The sequence below is a fragment of the Mastigoproctus giganteus genome, chromosome 1, assembly GCF_048544385.1.
Source record: "Mastigoproctus giganteus isolate SK-2022 chromosome 1, ASM4854438v1, whole genome shotgun sequence".
Lineage (NCBI taxonomy): Eukaryota > Metazoa > Arthropoda > Arachnida > Uropygi > Thelyphonidae > Mastigoproctus > Mastigoproctus giganteus.
In genome coordinates this window covers 91,430,338-91,453,415 of record NC_143575.1, presented here as the reverse complement: position 1 = coordinate 91,453,415, position 23,078 = coordinate 91,430,338, and the positions used below count along the sequence as shown (strand labels likewise).

At 35.7% G+C, this 23,078-nt stretch overlaps 1 protein-coding gene across 9 annotated transcripts in view; it reads left to right on the top strand.

Annotated features, from left to right (window-relative positions):
* The window catches only part of LOC150090991 (disintegrin and metalloproteinase domain-containing protein 11-like), a 1,161,948-nt gene that overhangs the window by 1,113,744 nt on the left and 25,126 nt on the right, over positions 1–23,078 (top strand). Inside the window, exon 30 of one of the 9 annotated variants that reach the window (XR_016546963.1) lies at positions 21,521–21,664. The exons of the other annotated variants lie outside the window; for them this stretch is intronic. The gene's annotated coding sequence lies outside the window, so the exon portion shown is untranslated. Of the gene's footprint in view, positions 1–21,520; positions 21,665–23,078 lie in introns of those variants that run through there. 9 annotated transcript variants of the gene reach the window in all.

Here is a 23,078-nt window from a genome sequence, read left to right as displayed (position 1 = left end):
TATGTAAAGCCTAGTAGCTTCGAAGATAAATTCTTTGAATGCTTCCCATTTTGAATTTGCTGTTAGTAACATTACCAACGGGCTTAGAGGGGAACAGGTATCCTGTGTGTTATCAAAGGGGCTTAGAGGGGAACAGGTAGCCTGTGTTTTATCAGACACTCAGTCTAAAACACTGATGGATCCAATATCTTTCTATTACAGAAGTTTTAGGAGAAGTCTGGTTGGCCTGCCTCCCTAAAATCCACTCATGCACACCTTTTCGATGGTAAGCCCTGTTACATCACTTAGGTGGTAACGAATGTGTAGAGTGGTTCTCTTCAAGACGCCTGGTCAGCGTGAAGAGGAAAAGACCAAACCCTCCAGCATATGACAGCACAACAAAACAAATGGCCCTCAGTCCCCAGCGTCTTTCACTCCCCCCTCTTACGGCAGCGAGAGGATCAGAGTGGAAGCAGAGGGTGCTAAGAATCTCTGGGTACGATCAGGCTGCCATGCACGGAAACTGAACTTGGCCTGCTACAACGTAAGATCACTCATTGGTGAAGACAGGATATTAGAGCTGGAAAAGGTATTAGAAAATGTGAATTGGAATATCATCGGTTTGGCTGAAACAAGAAGAAGAAATGAATCACTTATAAGTTTATCAAGTGGAAATCTGCTGTACACCAATGGAACCAGTGAAAGGAGTGAAGGTGGAGTTGGCTTTCTGGTCCATAAAGATTTAAAAAACAACATTTTGGAATTCAAAAGTACATCACCAAGGGTGTCAAGACTAATACTCAAAATTTCTAAGAAGAGGTACAAGCTAAAGGTTATAATGATTTATTCACCAATATCCAGCCATGATGATGAAGAGGTTGAAGAAATGTACACCGAAATTGAGTCTTTTAGATGAGCAGAAAACCCACTACACTATTATTATGGGGTACTTCAATGCTAAGGTTGGAAAAAGACAAAACAGCTCAGAAAGGGGAACTATAGGAAATTGTGGAATTGGTGAAAGAAATGAAAGAGGCAAAAGACTTGTGGAATTTGCAGAATCTCAAGGCTTGTCAGTAATGAACACTTTTTTTCAAGAAAAGGGTTAACAGAAAGTGGACATGGAAGAGTCCAAATGGATTAACAACTAATGAAATCGACTTCATCCTCACTAACAGAAGATATATTGTGAATGATTTTACCGTCCTGAATAAGGTAAATGTTGGAAGTGATCACAGAATGGTAAGTTGTACACTTGATATAGATGTAGGAAAGGAAAAAACTGACTCGAGTAAATAATACAAAGGTCTTTGAGATAACAGAAGAGGAGAAAAAGCAGTATGTACTGGAACTTAAGTATGTAATGAAACACTTATTATGATGAACCGAAGGCGAAAAATGAAGAGCAAGATAAACATTTACAAGGAGAAAATTGAGTATACTGAGTTATGCAAAGCCATTAGAAAGAGACTCAGAGAGAACATAAGAAGATTTAACACAAGAAAAGTAGAACAAGCATTAAGGGAAAACAATGGATTTAAATCAGCAGCCATGAGCAGTAATACAGAAAGAAAAATGATACTGAAACTGAAGAACAGCGATGGTGTACTTATAAACAGCAGAGAAGGCATAATTCAAATAGCAGAAGACTATTATAGAGAATTATACAAGGAGTGAGGGAATGATGCCAGCAGTGGGGAAGATGGATTGCAAATTAGCAACACATATGACATATCTGATATTCTTCCTGATGAGGTAGAACATGCATTGAAGAAAATGAAGAACCAGAAAGCCCCAGGGGAAGATGAAGTTACTGTAGAGTTAATAAAATTGGGAGGAAGAGACATGACATGACACAGAAACTGGCAAGACTCTTCACAAAATGTATTAGAAAAGGTGTGATGCCTAAGGATTGGAATTAATGCAATCATTGTTTTGCTGCATAAGAAAGGAAATAAATTGGAAAATATAGACCAATTATCTTGTATTGCACATCTACAAGTTGTTCACAAGGGTCATTACTAACAGATTAGAAAGAATACTTGATGAGAATGAACCAAAAGAGCAAGTTGGCTTTAGGACAGGATTGTCAACTACGGATCACTTTCACGTAATATCACAGCTAATGGAGAAAGCAAATGAATATAAAACACCATTATGCCTGGCATTTGTGGATTATGAAAAGACATTTGACTCCATACAGCATAAGGCAATGTTTCGTGCACTGGAAAGACAAGGCATAGATACCCCATATATTATGATTTTGAAGAAAATATATGAGAATGCTACCTCTTTTATTAGACTAGACAAAGACAGTAGGAAATTTAAAATGGAGAAAGGAGTTCGACAAGAAGACTCAATATCTCCGAAGCTGTTTACTGCTGCCCTTGAGGAAGCTTTCAGAAGATTAGACTGGTTGCAGAAAGGAGTCAATGTGAACGGAGAGTACCTAAACCATTTGCGATTTGCAGATGGCATTGTGGTCATAAGCCATGATCCCAAAGAATTAGAGGAAAATCTTAATCAGTTATGCACAGTTAGTAAGGATTTTGGACTAAAGATGAATATGGCTAAAACAAAAGTAATGATGAACAAGTATGCCACAGAAAGGGAAATAATATTGAAGGAACAATAATTGAAAAGGTGAAGTCATATACTTATCTGGGACAAGTTATTAGCTGTAATAATGATAAATGGCTGGAAGTCAAGAGAAGAATAAATTTTGGATGGATAGCATTCAGGAAATATAGTCACATACTGAAGAGGAATATCCCAGTTTGTCTGAAACGTAAAATAATGAACCAATGTATACTCCCCACCATGACTTATGGAAGTGAAACTTGGGCACTCACCAAAAGAATGGAAGAGAAGCTGAGAACTACACAGCAAAGAATGGAACGAATTATACTGGGAATCAGACTGTTATATAAGAAGAGAAACATGGATTAGGCAGCAAACTCAAGTAAAGGACATTCAATCTTATCAAAACTAAAGAACTAAAATGGTCTTGGGCAGGACACATAGCTCAAAGACATGATGACAGATGGACTAAGATAATAACAGAATGGTACCCAATAGGAGCTAGAAGAAAACCTGGAAGACAAAGGCGGAGATGGATAGATGAAATTCATGAGTTTGTGGGTAGTAAATGGATGGCCAGTGCTCAAAACAGAAGGAACTGGAAAGTAAATCCACAAAAGCCTTGCTAGTGTTTTTCTTTCACCAATTCTAAGTGAAATTTATTTCACCAATTCCAAAATTTCCTATAGTTTGCCTTTCTGTGCTGTTTTGTCTCTTTCCAACCTTAGCATTGAAGTCCCCGATAATAATAGTGTAGTGAGTTTTCTGTTCATCTAGAAGTCTCTCAATTTCGGTGTACATTTTTTCAATCTCTTCATCATTATGGCTTGATGTTGGTGCATAAATCATTATAACCTTTAGTTTGTACGAGGGGCAGCTCGTTAGCAGGCACTTCGGAACTGCATCACCCCCAGCTTTTTAAATCTAAATATACAGTCAACGGAGTTATATGAAGTTTTGTGAAGAACAATGAAACGCAATGAATATTTTTATCAACAGGTCCCACATATAGTATGCTCATCCTCTATTTCCAATAATCATTTCAATAATAAACGAATAAAAACACAATCGTTTTCAACTTTGAAGTTTAACCGTAGGTGGAACTGTGTGCTACACAGTCCCGCATTTTTGCCCCAGTGGTTGAGTCAGTGCCTAGTTGGCAGGTTGCCAATACACATTTTTTAGAGGTGATAAAATGAGTCAAAGGAATGAGTGTGGTGTGAGCAGTGCCAATATGAACAGTGCACCAAACTTTAATGAAAAAGTTATTATTCTATTTTCAACAAATAAAAACCTAAGAATGGATTTTATTTTTAAATAAAATTTTGAGATTACCGAAGTCTGTTAATGGTAAGTGTCCAGTTAATGTTTTGTAGTATTTTTAACTTGCTTATTATTATTATTACCATCTATATCTACATGTCTTATAACCAACGCAATTTAATGTAACTTTAAAAAGCAGCACCCCCCATACATCAGAGTCACGAGCCGAGCCGCCACTAGTTTGTACCTCTTAGAAATCCTGAGAAGCAGTCTTGACACCTTTGGTGATGTACTTTTGAATTCCAAAATATTTTTTATATCTTTATGGACCAGAAAGCCAACTCTACCTTTGCTTCTTTCACTGTTTCCATTGGTGTACAGCCAGTGGCAGGCTGGTCAGGGTGTCAGCTTGCCCAATGGCAAGTGGGTCCCCCTAATCATTAGACAATATGTTAAAAATGTTAATGACCTTTTAGTAGCTTGAAAATATAATTAAGCAAAAATTAAATGATAGCCTTATAGTTGTGGATGGGCCCCCTTTGTCTCCTGGCAAACAATATTTTTAGACCTTGTCTGCCACTGTGTACAGCAGATTTCCACTTGATAAACTTTTAAGTGAGTCATTTCTTCTTCTTGTTTCAGCCAAACCAATGACATTCCAATTCACATTTTCTAATTCCTTTATAGTAGTCTTCTGCTATTTGAATTATGCCTTCTCTGCTATTTATAAGTACATCATCACTATTCTTCAGATTCAGGATCATTTGTCTTTCTGTATTACTGCTGATGCTTTCTGCTCATGACTGCTGATTTAAGTCCTTTGTTTTCCCTTAATGCTTGTTTTACTTTTCTTGTGTTAAATCTTCTTATGTCCTCTCTCAGTTGCTTTCTAATGGGTTTGCATAACTCACTATACTCAATTTTGTTCTTGTCAGTGTTTATCTTGCTCTTCATGACAAGTGTTTCTTGGCTAATTTTTTCTTCTTTGGATTTCTTTTTACCTATAGGTTTTATTGAGCTTTATCACTTTCAGAAAGTTGATGTATTCCTTGCCGATATCTTGGTCCTGAAAGGTCTGCATGTGTTCAAATCTTTTTCTAAGTTCCAGTACATACTGCTTTTTCTCCTCTTCTGTTACCTCAAAGACCTTCATATTATTTACCTGAGTCAGTTTTTTTCTTTCTTTTATTACATCTATATCAAGTGTGCATCTTACCATTCTGAGATCACTTCCAATATTTACCTTGTTCAAGGTGGTATCATCATTCACAATATATCTTCTGTTAGTGAGGATGAAGTCAACTTCATTAGTTGTTAATCCATTTGGGCTCTTCCATGTCCACTTTCTGTTTTACCTTTTCTTGAAAAAAGTGTTCATTACTAACATTCCTTGAGATTCTGCAAATTCCACCAGTCTTTGATTTCTTTCCTACAGTTTGCTATAGTTTCCCTTTCTGCATTGTTTTGTCTCTTTCGAACCATAGATTACATTGAAGTCCCCCATAATAATGGTGTAGTGAGTTTTCTGTTCATCTAGAAGTCTCCCAATTTCGGTGTATATTTCTTAAACCTCATCATCATGGCTCAGTGTCGGTGCATATATCATTATAACCTCACCTTTAGTTTGTAAATTAAAAATATCAAATGAAAAAAATGAGAAAACCAGTAATAATAATAATAAAGTTTTTATTATATTTTTTAGAATTTTCAAGGTCACTAATCCCCAGATTGGATCTCAGACACTTGTATGGCACCTGGCAGATGAAACACGAATGCTGTATATGTGTCAGCTATTCATTTTAGCTAATGAAATTACAGCTGTGTTGTGGCAAGATTAGACACCAGTCTCTGGTGTCTTACATACATCACAAGGAAATGGGAGTTGCCTAGAAGAATGTAGATGCCTTTGCATCTACATTCTTCTAGGCAACTTCTAGCATCTGTTAAATGCCAAACAAAAAATTTAATATCTCATAATTCTTAATATATCGAAAAACAAAAACAGAAAATTCTGTACAAAGAGTTAGAGAATATTGGTGGGCAATGGTACATGGGAAGATTATTAAAAAAAATAATTTAAAAAGTGCTGCCTGTCAGATGCCATGTTAGCAAAGGAAGGTTAACAAGCTTCCCAAAGATAACTCTGTTTTTCAGGGAAGCTAGAATATATTAGTCAATAGTATCAATGATAATCATAAAAAGTTATCAATGCAATTAAGTCTTTTTCAACAACAAAAAAAAATCACAGAAATTGATGGCATGCCTTTTTTAAATGTGTTTGCAAATGCATAAAATGCCTATTATTTTCACCATGTCCACTTGTTCATTCATTGGCATTTAACAACTGAACTCCCAGTGGATAGATTTTCATGCCATTTTAGACTTTTTTCTTTAGAAAGCTTTTTTGAACCATCCTAATTTTCATTAAAAGTGGACATAACAAAATGTTTTCTTTTATAAATTTTAAAGTTATATCAATAAAACAAATAAAGGTATATTTTGGCACTACTCAATAAGGAAAAGTTGGTTGTTCCTCAGAAGGTTTTAGGATTAGTTCCAATTTCACCTCCAATTCCGATTCCTCCCTCTATCAAAATCACTGTATAGTTCTGGATGCTTGGTCCATTACTTTAATAAGGAAAAGTTGGATCGACACCAAATTTTCAGAACACATTTTACTGATTCATGGGAGGTTTTTGATTCAGCTGATTCCTTATCATCCCCTTCCCTATTTCCAGGGGCCGGCCATCCCGAGGGTGCAAGGGGTGCACTGCACCCGGGTGCCAACATTCAAAAGAGGCACCTGAAAACCTGAAACCTACATACACATATGAAGAAAATTTTAAAAGGGGGCACCAAATTGCAATTTGCACCCGGGTGCAACACACCCTAGGAACGCCCCTTCCAATTTCCTCCTATAGAAACATTTCTATAAATTTTGAAAGCTGCTTCAGTCTTATTCAAAATTTCACAACTTACTCAGAATATTCTTAGAGACCTTTTTACTAAATTTCACACTGATAGATTAACTAATTTGCCCTCTACACCCTGCATAAAAAGAATTTATATATATGATATTTGGCCTATGAGCAGGTGCCTTACCATTGAAACCAAGGCTATCAGCTCCCTACAGGCAGTTAATGCACTAACAGATATTTCATTGGCCCATGGCTCCTTGTCTTTGCTCCATAACCTTTTCTGTAGATGATATGCAGGAAGAATTAACTACCCTCTTTATGATGTCAGATACCGTCTATAAGTTTGAGGTAGTTCAGAATTTTTTTTCTTTATTTTTTTTATGCTTTACCTATTTGTATTGAAGTTAGTTTCACTAACTTCAAAAATCTCTACCTTTGAATCTTGCTTTGGAAATGTTCCTTAAATGAAACTTTTATAAAGCAAACTTTCAGTCTATATGATCAACATAGCAGAATGGCTAAATTGCTCAAATTTTAATGCAGTAGCTGTAAAAGCATCCATTCTGATCTTTTCTAAGCTGTTTTTAATGTCTATATAGAATTCCCTGATCTTTGGATTTCAGTTGGATGAAAGATATCCAATCACCTCAGTAGGTGTACCCAACCTTAGTTCCTGTCAACAATCATCTTTGGATTATGAACAATTTTTGTATATTGTAATTTTTTGTTTGTAATAAACATAATAATAATAATAAATTAATTAAAAATAACAAATAAAAATATAAAGAAATGTATAAAAAAGTAGATAAGAATATAGAATAATTATATGCCCAAGCACATGAAGTTATAATTATATGTGCTTGGAAAAATTTAAAGGTCAACTATCCAGTTGACCTTTAATTTCTCCAAGCTGTCAGCCCATGGCAGTAAATAATTTTCCAGTAAAAATTTAAAAAAGAAAACCTACTGCAGTCCAGTCTAAAACTTTTCTGCTGTAATTTGAATTTATGGTCCCTAGTTCTGGAATCCTTTATAACAATGAAAATTTCATCTTCATTCATTTTACTGTCTCTCTCAGAGTCATACAGACTTCAATCAAGTCCACTCTAAAGTGCCCGATTGCTAGTCTTTGCAATCCACATAATCAAAGCCTCTCCTCATATGATGACCTTTTTGCATGCCAGCTGGTTGTCTCTGGACCCTTTCAAGAAACGGACTTTTTTTTTTTTTTTTTAGGTGAGGTGTCCATACTTTGACACAGTACTCCAAGTCCAGTCTTACAATTGCCTTATACAATGGGATTGTGACCTCCTGCCTCTACAGACTATTGCTCAATAAATCATCAACAGAATGCTATGGGCTTTCCTGGCCTGTGTACACTGCTCAGAGAACTTCATATCTTCTTGTATTGTAACTCCCACATCCCCATCAAGTGTAATTTATTTTGGGGGTTGCTGTTTTCCACATGTAAGATCTTGTATTTTGCTGTATTAAATCACAGCTGCCACTTTTTTGACCATCCTAGAAGCCAATTCAAGTCATCCTGAAGGGATGCTGCTTGACATTGATCATTAATCACAATCTTTATATCATCTGAAAATTTTGACATCATGTCCTCTATCCCCTTGCCAATGTTGTTCATGAAAATCAGAAACAATGGTGGTCCAAGAAACTAATCCTTTGGTAACTCCAAGTCTGATATTATACCAACCTGAAAAATATCCATTAATTAAAACCCTCTGCCTCTTGCCACCTTGTGATCCAACTTGGAATCTTGCCCATACTCTCAACCTTAATTTACACATCGCTATGACTACTCTTGCACCAACAAAATTCAACAGAAGCTTAGTTAACCTTCAGGTTAAGTTCTGTATTGTGTTCTGTCATTGTTCACATGTCCATACAACTGGAAAAGAAATAACAACAGCATTAGCATTAGTAGAGGCATACAATGCAAGAAAGTAAGCTTATGCAGCATCAGCCAAAAAAAAAGAAACCCCTCCCATTTCATCCCTCCATTTGTTCCAAATGCCTGTTCAGCTCAGCCTTAAATTTATTTAGGCTATTAGCATCCACAATAAAAGATGGAAGTCTGTTCCACCAATCAACTACCCGCTGGCTAAAGTCAAATTTCCGCACATCTATTCTACAACTATCTTTCCTCAATTTGAAACTGTGTCCCCTCAGGTTCTCAGTCTGAGCAAGACAAAGAATCCCATCAGCATTCAGCTTGCTCAACCCATTCAAGGCCTTATACACCTCAATCAGATCACCTCACAGGTGCCTACTCTCCAGGCACTACAATTTGCAGAATTTAAGCCTTTCTTGGTAAGAGCACCCCTTTGTTCCCCTCACCAATCTTGTTGCCCTTCTTTGTACTCGTTCTAGCAACTCTACATCCTTCCTAAAATGAGGCCTCCAGACCTGTACACAGTGCTCTAGGTGTGGCCTGACCATTGCCTTGTATAATGGGATTATCACCTCCCTGTCCCTGCTAGCAAAATTCCTATATATCATTGACAAGACTCCATGACCAGCCCTGGCAGCCCGTCTGCACTGCTCAGCAAACTTCATATTTGGCTGCACAATTACCCCCAGGTCTTTTTCACTTTCCACTTCCCTGAGTGCAGTACCACCCAGTTGGTACATTTCTCTTTGGTTATTGCTACCTTTGCAGTACTGTGCGTTTGTCAATGTTAAACTCCAGTTGCCACTTCTCAGCCCATTTTCCCAACTTATCTAGATCCAGTTGGAGTAGCATAGTGTCATTACTGTCGTTAACAACATTGCCAACCTTTGTATCATCTGCAAACTTGGACATTAAACCTGATATACCTTCATCAATATCATTGATAAATATACAAAACAACAATGGGCCCAACACCGAACCCTGGGGAACTCCACTAATAACATTTGTCCATGAAGAGCAGTGTCCATTGATTACCACTCTCTGTTGTCTCCCACTCAACCATCGTAGCAGCTTACCCTTGATGCCATACCTCTCCAATTTGTACAGCAGTCATCCATGTGCAACAGTATCAAAAGCTTTCCTGAAATCCAAGTATATGATATCAAAATTATTTTTGGCATTCAGTTTCTTTGTGACCATATCATAGTAAGCAATCAGATTGGTCAGACAAGACCTCCCTCTGACAAACCCATGGTCTGTCTTAACTATTACTGCAGTCTTGTCTAGATGATCCTGCAATGCTTCTTAACCAGTGATTCAATTATTTTCCCCCGAACAAGTTAAACTAATAGGTCTGTAGTTACTTGTGTCACCTTTTGAAACTCCTTTGTGAATTGGTGATACATTTAGACACCTCCAGTCCATGGGGACCTCCCCTGAGTCCAAGGAAGCTCTCATAATTATGGCTAAGGGTTTGCTTACTTCCTTTGCTACCTTGTTTAATATAACTGGACAGATCCCATCCACCCTAGGTGCCTTCCTTATGTTTAACTTCAACAATTTCTCCTCCACTTTGCTCTCAGTTATTACAAAATCACTTAGCTCCCTGTTAGCATTTGATAAACTTCTGGCACTCCCCTTATTGAATACCTCCTCATGTGTGAATGTAGATGCAAAATACTCATTCTAGTTTATCAGCAACCTGAGTATGATTATCAATAGTCAACCCATCTATGTTAAGTGGTCCAATCTGATTCATCCCTTTCCTTCTAGAGTTTACATAAGTAAAGAACTCCTTGCTGTTTTTCTTTGCATCCTTTGCCAAAGATTTCTCATAATCTGCCTTCGCCTGCCTAACCTCCTTTGTGACTTGATTAGAAGACTAGTTTATACCTGCCATAGGCTTCTGTATCGCCTGATACTTTATATGCATCCCATACATTCTTCTTCTCTGCCACTAGCCTCATTAATTCATCTAACATCCATTTAGGCCTAAACCTTAAACAGTATTTCTTAGTTGGAATGAAAAGCCTAGTAGCCTCCAAAATTAAGTCCCTGAAGGCTTCCCATTTAGAATTCACTGTTGGTAACATCATCAGTTGATCCCACTGTACAGAATTTAAAAACTGTCTGAGACCTCTTATGTTTAACTTCAACAATTTCTCCTCCACTTTGCGAAAGCAAAAGCCTTTCCCTTTAGCCTTGATGGTAGTTACATCTTTAAATAATTCCCACATCAATATATTGTGATCACTGTCGCTCAGTGGTTCCTTTATCTGCAGATTCTTAATGCATGAAGAATCACTACTGATAATCAGATCAAGAGTATTACTCCCTTCCTCTGGTTTCCTCTCGAACATGTTGCTGTAGAAAACTGTCATCCAATAAATCCACAAAAAAATCTTGCTAGTGTGCGAGTGACCAATCCACAAGTTCCAGTCAATATCTGGAAAGTTAAAATCTCCCATTATAAGACATTCTGATTTACTGGCCCACTCTATTTCTCTGCACAATTGCTCATTATACTCATCAGATTCATTAGACTCTTATTTTTCCTTTCCCAGTGCTTATTTCACACCAAAGAGACTCAACACTACATTGTCCACCAACATCAATTGGATGCACTTCCTAGATTTTGTGTTTCTTAACTAACAGCATAACCCCTCCTCCCTTCCTATCCTGTCTATCCTTCCTATATACATTGCACTCCCCAAATTCCAACTCTGCACTGCCTATATCTGTATGACACCACGTCTCTGATATCCCAACAATATCTGCCTTTGATGTCTTCACTAGCACTTCAAGCTCATCAAATTTATTACCTATACTCCTAGCATTGGTATACATGCATCTGTTCCTGCTCCTAGCCACCCTAACACAGCCCATGTATTTACTTGTTCCACTATGACTCCCAGCAGTCCTGGAAATCTCCATTACTTTGCTTTCCAGTCTGCTGCCCATTCTAATAGAAGCAGTGCAAGAATCACTTTTGCCTCTGCCTGCGGCCACTGTTAACCTTTTAGTCTGTGTGTCCCCCCCATGCTAGCAGTTTTCTGACCCACCTAACACTGCCTCGATAGCATCAGCAAATATTCTTGCACCCTTTCTATTTAAGTATATCCCATCCCTGTAGAAGCAATCTCTCCTGTCAACGAGCACAGACCAGGCTGAAAAAAATTCTACCCCTTGAACCGTGCACAATCTCTCCAGGGCCGAATTGATTAGCATTAGCAGAGGCATTTGATGCAAGAAAGCAAGCTTATGCAGCATCAGCCAAACAAAAATAAAGTAAAATAAATAAATAAAAAATAACCACTTCCACTTCACCCCTCTGTTCGTTCGAAATACCTGTCCAGCTGAGCCTTAAACTTATTTAGGCTATCAACTTCCACGACAAGGGATGGAAGTCTGTTCCACCTACCAACCACCCGCTGGCTAAAGGCAAATTTCCGCATATCTATCCTACATCTGTCTTTCCTCAATTTGAATTTATGCCCTCTCAGGTGATTATTCTGAGCAAGAGGAAGAATCCCATCAGCATTGAGCATGCTCAAACCATTCAAGGCTTTATACACCTCTATCAGATCACCTCGCTGGTGCCTAGTCTCCAGACACTGTAATTCGCAAAACTTAAGCCTTTCTTCGTAAGAGCACCCCTTTGTTCCATTCACTAATCTTGTTGCCCTTCTCTGTACTCGTTCCAGCAGCTCTTGAAATGAGGCCTCCAGGCCTGTATACAGTACTCTAGGTGTAGCCTGACCATTGCCTTATACAAGGGAATAATCACATCCTTATCCCTGCTAGAAAAATTCCTATATATCATTGACAATACACCATGAGCTACTCTTGCAGCCCGTCTGCACTGCTCAGAGAACTTCATATCTGCCTGCAGAACCACCCCCAGGTCCCTTTCATTCTCTACCACTGTCAGTGTAGTACCACAGAATTGATACGTTGCTCTGGGGTTGCTGTTTCCCATATGTAGTACTATACATTTGTCAATGTTAAACTTCATTTGCGACCTCTCAGCCCATCTGCTCAACCTTTCCAGATCCTGTTGCAGCAGCATAGTGTCAGTAGTGTCCTTGACAACCCTGCCAACCTTCGTATCATCTGCAAACTTTGGACATTAAGCTTGATATACCATCATCAGTATCATTTATAAATACAGAAAACAATAAAGGACCCAATACTGAACCCTGAGGGACTCCACTAATAACATTAGTCCACGATGAGCAGTGTCCATTGATTACCACTCTGTCTTCTCCCCCTCAACCACCCCTTTATCCATAGCAGCAATTTGCCTCCAATGCCACACTGCTCCAATTTGTGCAGCAGTCTTCCATGTGCAACAGTATCAAAAGCCTTTCTAAGATCCAAGTATATAATATCAAAGTTATTCCCTGCATCCAGTTCTTTTGTGACTGCATCATAGTATCCAATCAAATTGGTCAGGCAAGACTTCCCTTTAACAAAACCATGCTGTGTCCGAGCTCTAACTGGTAAGAGGAAATGTATTAATTTAGAAATGAAACTTAAAATGACTTAAACACCTTGAAAATGGTAATCATGTGACTGATATTGCTAATCAGTGGGGTAGACTGAATCTACTGTGCACACCATAAGGAAAAATAACAAAAAAATAAAGAAGGCCAATTTAGGATGTAATTCCAACATCAGATGCAAAGTTGCAGCATTTGCATAAGTTGATGGTGGAGAAAATAGAGGCCTTGTTACTAATTTGGATTGAAGACCAAACAAAACAAAACAAAAAAATCCTAATGATAATTCAACTCATAATGGTAATTCAAGAGAAAGCCAAGAGGCTCTCTGAAATTTAATTAGTGAATCTATGTCTACTATAAGTTTCAAGGCAAGCTCTGTATGGTATGAGCATTTAAAAAAAAAAAAAAAGCTAATCTACACAACTTGAAATTGATTGGTGAGGGAACAGGATCTGATTTTGATGTAGCAGAAGCATAATGTGAAACTTTGCAAACTATTGTGGAAGGAGAAGATTATTTATCCTGTCAAGTATTCAATGTAGATAAGACTTCTTGTTTTTTTTTTTTTTTTTTTTGGGAAAAGATTGGACAAAAGAACTTATCTTTGAAGGAAAAAACCACATCTGGGTTTCAGGCAGCAAAAGGTACTAGGTTAACCATTCTTTTAGGAACAAATGTTGAAATTGATTTTAAGTTGAAGCCTATGCTAGTATATTATTTAACTATTATTTAACACAGAGAATGCAAGGGCTCTTAAAAGGATATAAGAAACTTCCCTTTCTGTTGTGTGGTGATCACATCAGCAGGGTGTGTAACTTGGAACATTTTTGAAGAATGGTTCACTTCTACTATAAAGAAATATTGCAAAAATAATAATATCATGCAAAAAGCATCAGTATACCCTTGAACATCTAATCAGCTTAAATGAGAACTCCAATAAATAGCATTGTGGTTGAATTTCTCCCGGAATATATATTAGACATGGTCCTACCTATGGATCAAGGTGCAATCTATACATTTAAGGTGAATTACTTTCTTTTAATCTGGGCTAATGTTTTCTTTAAAAAGAAAACATTAGCCTATCTGATTTTCAGAACAGAAGGTTATTTCCAGTCAACATTTCAAGAATTCTGGCAAAATTAAAGTATCATATGTGCTATTAACAATACTGGAGAACCATGAGGTAAAATCACTAACAATGATGATGGGCATTATTAAACTATCACAAGATATGGGCCATAGCGAAGTTGAGGAAGGTGATGTGATAGAGTTGTTAATTCACATAGTGAAACTCTATCAAGTGAAGACTTGCCTGAAACGGAGAGGAAAAATGCAACTTCATCTGTGCTCTTAATTAGATCATTCATCAAATTAAAACAAAGAAACTAGGATAAGTTTTCATATTAATTTATGATGCACAGTCAATTACCGAAGAGATGGATCCACAGTAAACTAGAATTTGTTTGTTTACAGTGATCTGGATCAATCAATTGAACATTACAAGGAAATTAATAGAGAGAAGCAGAAATCTAGTACTGTGAAAAGTATGTTGAACATATTTTTTAGAAAAAGTTCATTATCAGTTCCAAGCATAACTAGGTCTGCAGTAGAATACATTGATGAAATGCATGCATCTACTGAAAGTGATGAAACTGCCCCTAGCACAGACTCCCAATAAATCCTTGCAGTAATTTCTCCTTTTTTTGTTGAGTTTGTTTTTCTCTTTTTGTACAGTTTAATTTTATTTTTTATATATGTAGTTTTAATTAATATTACCAATTTCTGTAAGGTTCTGTATATATAAAGTTACTGCAATATAATAATTTAGTGGCTGAACTACAGGTGAAAAAGGTTATGATTGACAACTTTTTTGCAGCATTATAGATCAAAGAGTTTTTCTCAAGAGCACATTTTGTCATTATGACATGTATTCTTATAAAAAAGTAATTTTTGTTTAGTGTATTTTTATTTAGTGCAGAGATTTTCTGGATCATATTCAATAAAAACATTTTAGAGCTGCAATTTATGTAGAATTCTATGTTGAGGGGTAAGTTCCCACCACAGAGCAGTTTCATGTGATTATCCATATAATCAATCACACATCCACAGAGTGGTCTGCATCTGCCTATGTTTAGGTATCAGGCAAGTTTCACTATTGTGGAATGCGTGCACGCACGCACACACACACACAAACTTTCTTTGTTATATGTGCTCTTAATTTGCACTGCATTCTTTATATTAACCACACAATTTAAGTGCTCTGGCAATTCTGAGTGTTCTAACTATTCTTGTTTAAAGTACAATCATTCCTTGATTTGGGCAGTTTCTTATGGTGCAGTTTTGTTATTGTGCAGCCAGGTACTACCAAAATTTTGGAATGCACTGTAAGTTTTGCTGCTGTGCAATTTTTAAATTATCAAAAAAAAAAAGTTTTCTTTTCAAGCAACATAATTTTTTTTCCTGACACATCACTCAGTATGAAAATGATAGTTTTTTGCTTTCGTCTCTATATCTTATGTACATAAAGAGTGTGTTTAACTATATACGTACAGTATGTTTATTTTAGAGGGCCTAAAATACAACGAAAAAAATTTTTAATTTAGAGAAAAAATTAAAAATCGTTAAGGAATTAGAAAATGATGTAAAGATTGTGGCATTAGCCAAGAAATTTAAAAATTCGGATACCTACTCCACATCACTGCCTGCAAAAAGCACTATAAAAGTGAAAATTCCTATCATAAAGAAAATTGAAAAAATTACTTGCTTTCTGGATAGAGGATCATAATCAAATAGAATTCCTCTTAGTTCTGATGTTATTCAAACCAAAGCACTGCAAATTTTTAATTGTCTGAAAGAAGACACAAGTCCATCCAATGCAGATGTCTTTCAGGCCAGTAAGGGTTGGTTTGAAAAAAATTTTAAAAAGCGTCAAAATCTTCTCAATCTAAAATTAACTGGCAAAGCAGATCGCACCGATCTGGAAGCTGCTTCCTTGTATCTGAAAACTTCAAAAGATATTATTGTGACTGAGGGTTATCTAGAAAGTCAAATGTTTAATGCTGATGAGACCAGCTTATTTTGGAAATGTATGTCAAGCCAAGCATTCATTTCTAAAGAAGAGAGAACATTCCCAGGTTTCAAACTTTCAAAAGACAGGTTAACATTTTTGTCAATAATAATAATAACAATAATAACAATTTTTGGCAATATAGAGGGTGACTTTAAGAGCAAACTGCTTCTAATTTATAAGCCAGAAAATTCTCATCCTTTTAAAGGAATATCAAAAAACTCCTTACCAGTTCATTGGAAATCATGGTTGAAATTCCAGAGGTAGTGATGTGAGAATTGGAAAAATTATTAGTGGAGAGGCATTTGAAGACCTGGAACCAGCAAATATTATAGAAGTCCTTGAAGCTCATAGAGAACAATTATTAGTGGACGATATTTTATCACAATGTGAAGAAGATATCAAAAATGATGAAACAAATAAAAACAAGGAAGATACAGAAATAGCAACACACAAAACGTTACCCTGAAAAGACTAGCTTAGTTTTTAAAACTTGCAAATCAGCTTAGCCAAGGAGCTCTGGATATGGATCCTAATTTGGAGAGAAGTTTAAAATTTCATAGATGTTTATCATTAGCTTTAACTCCTTATGAAGAATTATAGAGAAAAACTGCATGCTGCTAAGCAAACAACTAATTTTTTTAAAAAAAGGACCATTTGCAAGCTTATCACAGCAAGACAACATTGAAGGAGCATTGGATTTAGATTAAATACTATAAGCTGTATTACTAAGCATAATTTTTTGGACTTGTTTGTATTTTTTTGTAAATGAAAACAGTTGTAAAATGTTGTTAAATACTTTTTGCGAATAAAAAGTAATTTTTTTTCCCTTTCAATTTAAATTTTTGTGTACAGGAATAGAACCTCATTATTTCAAATAAACGATGTTTCACATTGTGCGGAGTTGTACTGCATTGTGTTTTCCCAGAGCACAAATTGAAAAAGGAAGGTTGCAGCATAGATGGCTTCAGTCAGAGAATACCTAATTATTAAAATAAATTTCCACCTATTGTTGTACAAATGTATAGTTTAAATAAATTTAAAGAAAGATTAGATAAATTATTTGGAAGGGATGAGCAAATTAAGCAGGTAATTTTTTTTTTTTTTCAGTTGATGCTATATAAGTTTGCTTCCTTACATCATTTTGCCAATCATTATACTATTATTATTGTATGAACCCCTTCCTTAACAATAGGCCTACTGTATTTTAAAATACATATGGTAGGCATATAACAGAATAAATTATTTTGTATTTATAATCATACTGTAATTAACATTATTAAAACATTAATAGGTTGAAGTACATGATTAAAAAAAATCTGTGATAGCCAGATCCAGAACATAATCTAGCCTTCTTAGATATTTTATATAGGAAAATCACTTCCAAAATACACATCTTTGCTTTATGAAACAGTTTTCAAGAAATCATTAATGACATACTTCCAGTGATACCCACACTAATCAGTTATGTGATGGCTGAATTTCCCACAGGCATGAAATAGCTTCATCACTACAGATGAGTTTCACTGGATAACTTTCATCTCTTAACTCATTGCAGGATGAAATGCTCTTTATTTGTTGACTTTTGATAACTTTTGCTTTGTAGCTCCTTAGGGCAAGGCATTTACAAATGAGTTTCCAAAATGTAGATTGTGGTGCATTTTAATTCCTACAAACTGACATAGCAACATACGAGGGGTTTCTGAAAAGTAAGGTAACACATTTTTTCTCTTGATGATGTTTAATAATACAAAGTTGAAATTACACACTAAGAAATAAGTGAACATGCACTATTTCTCCACAAAGTCTCCAGTTTTATTGATGCACTTGTCCCAACGATGGATCAGTTTATCAATACCAGTACTGAAGAAGTCCGTGCCCACATGCAGTAACCAACATCGCACTGCCTGATGAACTTACTCATCTGTGGTGAAATGCTTTCCTGAAACGTGTTTTCTCAGAGGGCCAAACAAATGGAAGTCTGAAGGTGCTAAGTCTGGGCTGTAGAGGGGATGTGACAGAGTTTCCCAATGATTACGGCCCGACCACTCACAAGTGGTGTGGGCAGTGTGTGGGGTTGCATTGTTGTGTAACAAAATCACGCCACTTGTCAGGAGTCCTGGTCATTTGCGTAAAACGTTGGCTTTCAGTTTTTCCAACGTTGCACAGTAAAGCTGTGCATTGATTGTTCCTCTCTTCGGCAAGAAATCCACCAACATCTGAAGCCTTGGCAATCCCAGAACGCTGTGGCCATGACTTTTCGGACACTGGGAACAGTTTTGAATTTTTTGTGCACAGGAGATTGTGGATGTTTCCAGGTCATGCAGTCTTGTTTGCTTTCCGGGGTAAAGTGATGAACCCATATTTTGTCTGCTGTGACTATGCGAGCGAGAAAATCCTCTCCTTTGTCACTGTATTGCAACAGGCTCTCCAGACACATCCCCATGTGTTTTGCTTTGTCCTCCTCTGAAAATTGTCGGGGCACCCAGTGGCAGCACACCTTTTGAAAGCCAAGGACATCATGAACAGTCAACTTACTCATGTTCACTATTTATGCAATTTCACGCAGTTTCACTCGCCTGTTTTCAAGAACAATGCCCTCAATGCGCAAAATGTTGTCTTCTGCCTTGCTTGATAAAGGCCTGCCTGCCCGATGTCGATCTTCAATGTCAGCACGGCCCGCTTTAAATTCATTGCACCATAAACACACTTGCTTCTTTGTCATCATCTTTTCAACATACACAGCAACCAGTTCATGGTGAATGCACTTGGTGAAAACCCTTTTGCTTGCAAAAAGCAAATAACTAAATGAACACCTGTTTTGGACCACACTTGCACAGTAGCCACCATTTTGCAACTGGAATCTGTTGTGAGGTGACAGTACTGCAACACTGCATTGTCGGTCTTTTTGAATGTTATTAATGGGTCTATCTGTCCACCATGTTTCATCTCATTCCCTTTCACCATTATTAAGAAAAAAAATGTTTTTACCTTACTTTTCGGAAACCCCTCGTACATTACTTTAGATGGTAAAGGTGGCACATAAACCCATCTGTTTGGTTTTTACACCTGTCTACAGTAAGTAACTAGCTAATTGGAGCTTCCAACCTTTTTCACCCTCTTACCCGTTGTGACATATTCTTTTAGTGGCACACTGACATATTTAGATGATAACTCTGCCATTTTCTGTTATTCCATCCTCAAGAAATTGAATAAGAAGAATTTTGTTGTCAAACGCCACTGTCCAATTCCAGTATTATTTAAACCACTCTGTTTCCTCTCTTTAACTTTCTGCTGTTGATATGAACTGTGCCAGATGCCACTTTATAAAATTGTTCTGTTATTTTTTTTAAAATTTCGAATTAAAATCAAACCCTGCAGTTTACCTTTCTCCAATATTCTCTAAATGATTATACAGTATTTTCTGTTTTCATTTCAATATACTATGAATTATGAGAAATCAGCGTTTTGTTTGGTATTTAACAGACACCAGACAAACAGCAGCATCTATGTTTCTTTTACTCAACTCCATAACAAATGGCATCTGTGAGATATCAGCAAAAGCTGTTTATGTTGCCATATAGTTTTGCCGGCTTCACAGAAACAAAACATGAACAGCTGGAAAAAGCATGAATATGCTCATGGTGTTCCAATTCAGGATTGAGTAACCTTGAAAATTATAAAAAATATGATAAAAAATTCTTTATTATTATTGGTTTCTTTCATTTAGTTTTGTTAGATAATTTTGTAGTTGAGTTTATCAAATCATAATTAATAGAACTGTTTTCGGCTCAATAAAAAAGATAAAAATTAATTTTTTTATAAAATTAAAACACAAAAGCGTGTCTTACAGATGCCAGTGAGCATATTTGTTCCATTTAGGGTGTGAGTGATGGCAAGTTAACGACACAGATGGTAGTGACCTACAGGGGCTGCTGCTGCTATTTCTAGAACAATGTTTGATGAATCATGCATTGGAATAGCTATTGCCATAGTTCACAGTTGTAATGAGCTGTTATTTGTGCCAGCATCTATGCACCTGTACAATCCTGATAAGCATCATGCTCTTTCACATTAATTGCCCATGTTTAATACTGGCTGATTATTTTCTTAGTTATGAGGTATTTGCAATATGTGTTGCCATGGTGCATGTGCGTACTTGAAAATATGTCTTAGTTCCAAAATTAGTGTGGTTAGAACATATGAAGGACTTTTATCACTCTAAGGTGAAGCCTTCATGAGTCACTAATAAAGAATAAAATTGAATAGAATGTTCCTTTTTGTAATAACAGCTGCTACAAGTCAAAAAGGCAGTTTTTATTAAAAATAAAAGGTAAATGGAGAAGAGACAGTTATGTTACAGGCCTGATCAGCTTCATAAACTCTCCTATTAATCACTCATTTTGTACTAGCCATTCGTTTTCCACCCTTGATATTGTTATACACAAGCATGCTACCATAGCCATTTTTGTCATGATAATGGAACCAGTCTCTTAGGGCTCTTGCTATCACTGCATATTCAAAATAGTTCAAATCACTTTGCCTTTTTTCATGCAACTGGTAGCCTTTATGTACAGCTATAGACAATTGTCCACTAACTATTTTAACTACTGAGCAGTACATTTTGGCTTCTTAGCCTATTAAGGCTATAATACTATTGATTTCAATAATCTATTGTGTTTTATGTTACAATAAAAAATTAAAAAGAGATACATGTTTATACTGCTCAAACAAAACTTGACTTATGAGAAGATTTGTTTTTGTGTTGGGCAACTAGTATCTCTTAAACAGAACTGTATAGTTTATGCAGTCATGTTTTTTTTTTTTTTACATTAAACTTCTTTTAATCTAAGTATTCTATATAATGCACCATTAATGTGTGGGAAAAAAAGCAATTGTTATGGTCTTTCAACGAGGTTTATGAAGCATTTGGTTAGAGATAAAATACAAGAGACCATGCTTAACAATAACTTTGTCAGGCTACTGTTAGGCATGGTTAAATAATATACAGTTATGTAGAAATTGGGAGAACTTAAGTTACTGCTATGATTAAGATCATTAGACATACTTGCATTTAATGTTTACAGATTTTTTTTTTTTTTTTTTTTCTTGAGTACGTTATTATTTATTCAGCAATGTCAGTGAATGAATCTCTCACTCTGCTCTCAGTAAGCTTCTAAAAACAGAATAAGAGAAAAAAAGAAAATTAAATATCCTTTTAATGCAGAAGAAGGGGATATTTAAAATGAAGGTGGTTCATTATATTTGATTTTGACATTCTTCTCAATACTCTTTCTAGTCTAGAGAAGAAAGAAGTATTATTAAAGGCTTATGAAAACAGATCCACCCTTTCATCGAAGGAATACACATACTGACAGACATGTGTTACAGTGGAGATATAATCAATCTATAACAGAGAAAAATGTGGAGGTTATTGAATCAAAATAAGAGGGGGGGAAAAGTATTTTGCAGAAGACTTTGAAGGGCACTGAAGATTAATAATGGTGCTTTACAAGAGCTTAAAATTATTGCACAAAAATAATTCTTGATGAAAATGTGGGTAGTAATGAACTAGACTGCAAGGATGGCTTGCTGAATGAAGTATTATAAGGAAGTTGCCAGATGACGGAGTTTTTAATTGGTGAAATCCCAATAGTAAGTGATACTCTATTAAAAATTACCCAATATGAAATTTTGATAAATTTTGAGCAGAATGCTCACAATATTCAGTAAATGCTGTTTATTCAAGAAGAATTTTTGATTAATTAATAATTTTAAATGTATTTTTTTTAAATTCATTTATATATTTCCCCCATCACATACTTTTCCCCCCTCTTATTTGAGTAAGTGATACTCTATTAAAAATTACCCAATATGAAATTTTGATAAATTTTGAGTAGAATGCTCACAATATTCAGTAAATGCTGTTTATTCAAGAAGAATTTTGATTAATTAATAATTTTAAATGTATTTTTTAAAATTCATTTATATATTTCCCCCATCACATTTGAATATTGATAAATACATCTTTCATTTGGAAAATTAACTCTGGAGGTATATTACTATGAAACTAGGAATTACTTGAAATATGGTGAAAGTGAATTAATATAAGTTGATTGGAAGCCACTAATCAAGGCGCTTATAATTTGTTGAGATGGAAGTTAAGTTAAGCAGAACCCATTCAGTTAATTTATTCTTTTATGTTTACACATAAATGCAAATTCAATGAAACTGAATGTTGTAACCAGTGAATGCAGTTAATAATAGCTTTCAAAGCAGTTATACATAGCAGAATTTTAATTTTCTGCTAAAAGCAGTGTTAAAGCAACTTCAGATTAAAAAGTGACTGTTGTCCTGAAACTCTTAATTTATGACATTCATATATTTAGTTATGTTTTTGTCATCTGGGTTAGTAACCTATGGTTAGTAAAAATTCTGAGATATATACTAAAGGAGGAAATGTATTCTCATGAGAACAGTTGTTTAAAATGTTTATAAATAGCTTGTTTTCTTCTAAAAAAAAACTGCATAACATAATATTTGTATGTGCATACACACGTGTATGTGTGTGCATCAGAGTTCAAGATGGAAAATTTTATGAAATGGAATGCTCATTAATAAAATTGTATTTTTAATAATCAAGTTTGTACTAGTGATGGGCATAATCAAGAGGTCATAATAAATTATAACAAATCACTTGATTTATTTTGATTATGATATAATTCAATGATTAATAGTTAGTAACTACTAATCATTTGATTATGCCCATCACTAGTTTGTACGTGACATCACTGATGCATATCATGAATCACAATGGCATTCTGGTGTGCTCCAGTCATTCCAAGTCCTGTTCTGCA